This window comes from Cupressus sempervirens, chromosome 11 (assembly GCF_028749045.1).
Source record: "Cupressus sempervirens isolate cs-2001-9-10 chromosome 11, ASM2874904v1, whole genome shotgun sequence".
NCBI classification, from domain to species: Eukaryota; Viridiplantae; Streptophyta; class Pinopsida; order Cupressales; family Cupressaceae; genus Cupressus; species Cupressus sempervirens.
This window is the reverse complement of record NC_143128.1, coordinates 56370737-56378739: the sequence shown is the minus strand read 5'-3', so window position 1 is coordinate 56378739 and position 8003 is coordinate 56370737.

Sequence of the window (8003 nt, the reverse complement as noted above, 5' to 3'; positions counted from 1 at the left end):
TGAGGTGTGGTAAGATCTAAGAGCTTGAAAGAATTCCTTTGAGGATTGATTTTTGATCTCAAGCTAGTGAAGATGAGCCTTGATTTGAGCATCTCTAGCAGCATACTTGTCAACAACATGCTTCTAATGGCAGAGCTTGGAAAGCCAAAGTTTTAGATCTAAATTAAAAAAAATTCATGGCCAAGGCCTCAAAGGCTACACATGGGTCTTTGGTGGTTTCATCATAGGAAGGCTTGTGGTACATAGCAAGTTGTCTTCCATAGATGCGAAGAAATCTAGCCATATGGGAGGAGACATCATTCCATCTTTGATTCTAGTTGGTGTGGTTGTGGGACTAAGGATCTAAATTCCAAACATGAAAAATATGAGCCATAATGGGATCATGACTCAAGAGTGACATGTGAAGGAAAAAATGCAGTTTAAAATGACATCGTTGAGTTGTTTGCTAGATAAAAGTAAAAAGAATGGTATAGTAGTCTAAAAAGGTCACATCTTGCAAAGGAATGACAAGTAATTCCCTATCTTCAAAAAAAAATAAAAAATTATTGAGTTGTTATCATTGCATAATCAAGTTTTTTAAAATTCCTATCAGATCTAGCTCGAAATTAGAACACTAGTACAAAAATAGAAATATGTGACTAAAAAAACCACTAAAATTTTTATATATGTGACTAATAGTAGTTAATATCTAGTCATTTATAACGCTACTACATATACTACAAAACAATTTTAGTCACTTATTTGATCACTAATTTTGATCATCGATTTAATCACATATTTAGTTGTATATTTGACAATTGATTTTGTCACATATTTAGTGGTATGTTTAGTAGCATATTTAATCACATATTTAGTATATTTACTCACATATTTGGTAGTGTATTTAGTAGCATATTTAGTAGTATATTTGGTTTTATATTTAGTAGCATATTTAGTCACATATTTGGCACATATTTGATAGTGTATTTAGTAGCATATTTAATAGTATATTTGGTCACATATTTAGTAGCATATTCAATAGTATATTTAGTCACATATTTGGTAGTGTACTTGGTCATAATAGGGCACGATGGAGTCAAACCACCATCCTCCTACCTGTAAAGCAGATGCTCTTCCATTGAGCTAGCACCCTTTAAAGAATACATAAAAAAACTATTATTTGTTTCATTTCATTCTCAATATAGCACCCAAAAAGGTTATATAAAAAAGAGTCAAAGCTAAGAAATTCACATTTCATGTACTAGGAATTTAAGAATAATCAAATGAAATCTTACACCTTAGCAACTATTTGGGGCCACAGAGACATTATAGCAACTATCATTGAATAGAACAAAAAATTATATCCAAAATTTACCTTCAACTGATCAAGAGTGACAAACATTAAAATTAAACCATCTCAATGAAGAATACCCCTATAATCTACGCCATCACCTTGTATATGTGAAAGGAATTTAATTAATGATAAGCATGAAAATCATTTGTAGAAAGAGATAGAAACATAATGTAATTTTCTTTAAAATGTATTGACATCAAGACCAGCTCACATTTACAATTTGAGCCTCCTAGATCAAGTGTCTAGATTTTAAATGACTACAAATAAGAATGATAAAATTTAATGAATTAATTAAGAGGTTTAAACAGCAAAAAATTGAATTCCTTCAATCGAGACATTGGCTGAGTAGAAGTACTAAAAGAAATAATTAAACAAGACTTCCACTATGGAAAAATAAACACTGATATAATTTGAAATGGAGAATATCAAAAAAATGGGAAAAGGAAAGTATAAAGATTCCACAAAAAGCAAGCCTGCAAGAATAAAGTGTAACACACCTCCTTCTAAATGAGAAGTTGGCTCATTCTCCTTTGGAAATCAAAGTAGTGGTGGTGCTTCTCCTCAAAATGAGCCTATCAAAAGAATAGCTTCTAAAATATCAATAATAAATTCAAAATTAAAATGATGATTCAAAAAAACATCAACACCATACATGTACAAAGAAGCTAGTTGCAAGCTTAACACTCCCTTCTCGAGCTTGGCAACTTGCATTCCAAGATTTGTAAGTCTTCTAGATTGATCTATCTACTCTTCTGGAGCTTCCATCAGGAAAACTGTAATTATATCACCAACCCATCCTGCATAGAAAATTGACAAGTGTTAGCATATGTCATGATAAGGTACAAGAAAAATTATGACATCTTGACACAAAAATGAGGAAGAGAGTCATTAGAAGAAACCTGTAAAAGTGTTCTAATGCCAATTATAGATTTTATTCACCCATCTTCACCTTCGCCAGCTTTGGTAACTCCCAAATACAATGGATAATCCCATCCTAGGACATTCATCTCTAAAACAAGAAAATAATATGCTTGGACCATTATAATTACTGGGTTGCTTTCTTTCATTGAGAAGACAAAGATTTGGAAATCCAACTTCCAACAAATGCATGCAAATTCAAATATTGATTCTACTTGTTTTAAGAAAATGGACATTAATATGTTTGAAAAAATATAACTAACATTACTTATGAACATAAAAAAATTTTCTAGCAGAGTAAAATAAAATTTACTTAAACATACAATCTATACACCCAACTTAACAAAAATATAAATAACAGATGAACTTACCATTCCCCTAGGAGAATCACCATAGTAACTCATGATCCAATTAGGAAGACTTCCATGGTTTTTTCCCATGTGGATCTCCCTTCCATATTTCTTGCATTTCTCTACTAGAGGAACAAAAACCTACAAAAAATTGTAATATATGTAGAATGTTCAAAGTTAAAACAGAATCATCCACAAACAAGTTATTCTTTCATGTCATGTCACTCTAGGCCCCTCATGCATTGTAGCCTTTTTATACCCATTATAGATAACATATATGTTATTGTAGCCTCATATTGTTCTATTATTTAATAAATGCTAATTAATGTATGGTATGGAACCATGCACTAACTAGTGGAAGGTCCTAAAATAGAGATTTCAAAGTTGAATGAGAACATATATGCAGTGTTAAAGTTGTCAAGGATGAAGCATACCACAATTGTATATCAATAAAGACCATTGCCATATTACAAACACTAGAGTCAACCTTTTATTGGTGCCACTACTATTGCTTTAATGAATATTTGTAATCAAAAGGACTTTGGTATTTCCTATCAAAAGGGTTGTGGCAAGATAGAGAAACCAAATTGCAATGACACAAAATAGGTAAAAAATAAGGAAAAAAAAATTATGTGAATGGTGATGATAATATCAAAAGGATCTCAATTAGAAGAGACAATTTCAAAGGTAATTGTCTCATCAGTCCCCAAGTTGTTATGCTTTGAAAAATGTAGGTTGTTACTATTGAGGCAAATAGCATTGGTTTATAAAATTGTACTGATTGTCTAAATATTTTAATGAAGATCGTAGCATTTAGAACTACTGATGCATATTATTATTTAAGTAATATCTCAAATTTGAATTTTGGAAACAATTGTATTTATACTGATTGTTATTAATTGCAAATAGACTTAGTTAAGTCTTAAATGGAATTAGTTCATGTTATGACTAATCATCGGGTGTGACCATTCCACCAATCAAGAACATCGGTGAATGGACATGTCTCCAAATGGAGACATGCCCATTTACCCATCTACCCATCCACATCATATATAATGTATATGTCGCTCGATATTGCAATATAGTAATTGATTAATGTGTGCAGATCAAAGGAATCTCAGATGTCGATCTTGAATAATATTTATCATCAGTTTGCATTGAGTTTTATATATACTATACAGCACTTGTATACTTCATTGGCATTAATTGTACCTACAGGAAATATACATAATTCAGCATTGAAAAGGAAATCTATAAGTAAACTTTATAGTTAAGAATCTAATATAGTTTCAATGTAAACAAGGAGATGTATGAAGTGAAACACATAAAAAATCAAGTTTCATTTTAAGACTTACTTTCCATGCATATATTGAGTATGTCATATGCTTTTAATAATCTATACAAACAATGAATTGTGCTGCCACAAACACTATTTGTCATCTTAATCATAGAGAGCATTCATCTTTCTCTTTCTGACAACTTATGATAATTGCTTAAGTTGTTTTGGCCAACCACAACTAACTCCTCAATGATCAAATTCTAAATTATAAGCAACTAGTAATAGATTCAAAGGTAGACATAAAGGAATTAACATTTATCATTATTAGGTCTAGTAATAAGGATAATGCATTTTCATTATGATAAAAAGCTAATAAGGATGGTAGTCAATGACAATTGAAACCATGTTCTCTAAAAGCTTACGAATATAGCAATGAAAAATCTACATAATTGATGATATTATTAAGCCATGTGGTCACAAATCCATAGATGTATTAGATGTCTATTGAAGAAATGAATTAATATGCTATTAGATAGTCTATAATAAGGATTCTAATTACAAATGACAGCATCAAATTATAACTTATTTTCAAACCATGGTTGCAACATTTTAAAGCATATAAAACTATGTTTTCCATCTCCAATGGCTGACAAGTTCCTAACAATTTCAAAAGGTAAAAAGCTCCATGATCAAATACTTTGATACTTCCTCTATTCCAATAGAATCATAATCTTACCATGTATAAATTGAATGACTCCAAACATGGAAGCTCACAAACTAAGCTCAAACAAATAACACAAATTCATAGTAGTCGATAATTAATCTGTTATAGCATTTTTAATCCACACTACTCAATGTGTTCCTGTCAAAATTTCCATTTTACAAATGGTGTAATCATGTTATTTGTAAGTTTAAAAAGTAAGCTTGAATAATGGAAGAGCTATTCTATGTTCTAAAATTCTCATATCACTATTTCTAATGTGAAGATGTCTATAATGTTTAAATTTAAAATAAAACTTGAGTGAGACCCAACTCACTCTAATTTTATTTGTATTTCACTCTCCCACTTAGTCTAGAATGTTAGGAAAGTCCAATTGACTCTCACAAATGTGGCAAGAAATGTCACAATCATAAATGAAATATTACTATTGATGAAGCATGCTAAATATAACTAAAATAATATAATTATGCTCCTCATCTTGTCAAAATCTCACCTGAGATCAATGATCAACATCCAACAAGAGAAAGTCATCACTCACCCATACCTCAAGGCATCAATCAAGGAAAATCAAACCATCGAGCAATAACACTCATCCAAGAGAGCAACAATCAGCATCCAACAAGAGAAAGTTAGCACATTGGTGGCATAGTGGCACAAGATGGGCATACTGGCATACTGGCACAAGAAGATACATAATTTTCATCCTCATCATTAAAAAGGGCCACTAAGGAATCAAACATATCTGCAGTGAATGCTCAAGGTATCTATGCAAAGATATAAAATCAACATAATTATCAGTGGCATATCAAAAGATATCAATATTATACGAGGAAGACAACACAACAGTAAATTCCTTATCATTTGAAAATTATAGAGGATCGGTTCTTCTTTGAAAAGAATTGATGATAACCATTACAATATCCAGTCTGCATTGGGAGACAAACTTATACAAGCAATCATACATAGAACTATCAATAATAATGGATGCATATAATGGTATTGAGAACTTCTAATTTTATAAATGTACAGAGAACCGTCGAGTGATAGACAAGGTATGATATCTAGCGATAGCTTGGAATGGAATAGTAACATCAATGCTGACAGTTCATGATTTGAAGTATATATAGAGCCAAAGAACCACACCACAGAAATTGGGAACTAACTATTTCAGGCTTAGCTGGAACATGAACTAATATGAATAAAAGGAGATTCCAAAAGTGGAAAGCAGAGTATATAAAAAGACAATCAATTGTAAGATACTGTAGTGGTAACATCACATTTGGGAAGCTTGCAAGAAACACACATTTGATACATTACACCTGTGATCATCTCAATAGAAGCAATATCAAAAATTAAATAGTGGTCATGATTGGTATTGGCAACTTACATTAAGATTATCATCAACAATTAGTGTTAAAACATTAAGATCAATTAATAAATACAGTGAAACAGAGACAGTGCTATATATTATATGTTGTGAATAATCAGATCCATTCTACACCAAAATGATACATTGCAACCATATCCCATATTTGTACCAAAACTAAGATGTATTGAGACAAATGGGTGATGTCTCATTATATGAGTCACTTGATAAGAAAAATCTCTCATAGTGTTAAGAGAACTAAATTCATATCTTCGAAGGCTTAATGGGGAAAAGTATCTTTCACTTTAAAGTTTAGAGAACATTGTCTCTATATTTCAAGCAATTTGACAAGGGACATTACATTGTTATAGAGCTCTAACATCAACCAATTTCATAAGAGAAGGATATTTACTATTATTTGATATTTAGTGATGGTAGCTACATATTTTATGTTTGAGAACTCACCCAAAAGGGCTTATACCAAATTATTATTATAATATATTACCAAAGTCCATATCATTACCCTATAATAAACAAGGCAAGTGCCAAGAATAACAATTAAATAAAATTATTTTCACTTTTGGCAAAGTGCCAATATAATGTTTGATCTAGTTGGGAAAACGGAAAACTGATGGCTACAAGCATGGAAAGACATTTATCACCTTGTATTCTAAAGAGACATGAGGAATTATGTCTAAGGGTTGTGGTACAACATTAATTCATTGAAAATTTATTAATAGTGGCCCATGTTTGAATCTGAAGGTTGCTTGAACGGTGTGATCCCCCAAGTCACACAATGCCCCAAATTTTTAGAGCATCAAAAGGAGAGATTATCTTAGTAGTAAAAATGAGAACTAACAAACTAATAAATTATGGTTAGACATTTTGAGCCTTCAATTCAAAAATCAATAGGTGGAATCGTAGAAATCATCTACTAGTAACTAGTACATAAGTAATAATAGAATGATGTTGAACATCAAAGAAGATTGTTTCCAAGACATTTAGTCAACTGTATAACTTTCCCTTTGAGCACAAAGTGCATCCACCTTGTAATGCTAAAGTTAATTAGAATGCATCATTGGTGGTCAAGTAGGCTTTCACACTCACTAACTCAACAACTTTGGTTTTTTTGCATTGTAGTTGGTTTCCAAATGTGGAAGAATAGTCAAATAGCATAAGATTCAACATGTGCCCAGGATTCTACTAGAGGGAGCCACATATTGAGAACATAGGGAAAGACTACTGATTAGCAACTAGACACCCAAACTTTTTGAGGAATAGTTTCAGATGGGCAAGGGAATAGAAGGCACCGTAATAATAGGACAAAGCTATCTCCCAAATTGATAGTAGTATTGATCACAAACATATTTCTTCACCTCTCATCACACAAAAATATTATCTTGGTGTTTTGTTGAAACTCTTATTGGAGAAGATAAGGGGAGTATTCCTCTATAAATTTCTATTTTGATTCTTTAGTTTTCATTGAGAATTAGTATTAATAATTTGAAGGATTTAGTATATAAATACCAAATACCTAGTGAGTTGAGATTTACCATATGGACTCAAATCTAATATGCATGTGCTTTTTCTTCACTCACTAGTCATAGGTAGCATACTTGTATCAAGCTTCTAGCATTTGTGGTACTTGTGCAATCAACTAATACCCATGAAGAATTAGGGGCATTTTTTTCAAATGATTCATGGTTAATGAGTGAACTAATCAAATTCCTACAGTTTGAGGACCTAATTCCTGACAAAATTAGGGCATTAGTTATGTGGGCTTTAAGTTACTAGTTTGCAGCAATATTTGCATCCCAAGCGAGGAGTTTAGTGTTGAATGTTCCAAACATAGCTAGCAATGTAGCCAATTGTGTGTTTCTATTAAGCTTACTCCAAAAGGTTGTGATGTTATTGACTACAATAGAAGCATGCCCGATTTCATTAGTGGAAGGTGCTTTATACTATTTCTTGGCCCATATTACATCATCATCAGCTTCTCTAAGTCCTACAAGAGAAATGGGGCTGATTCTAGCCCT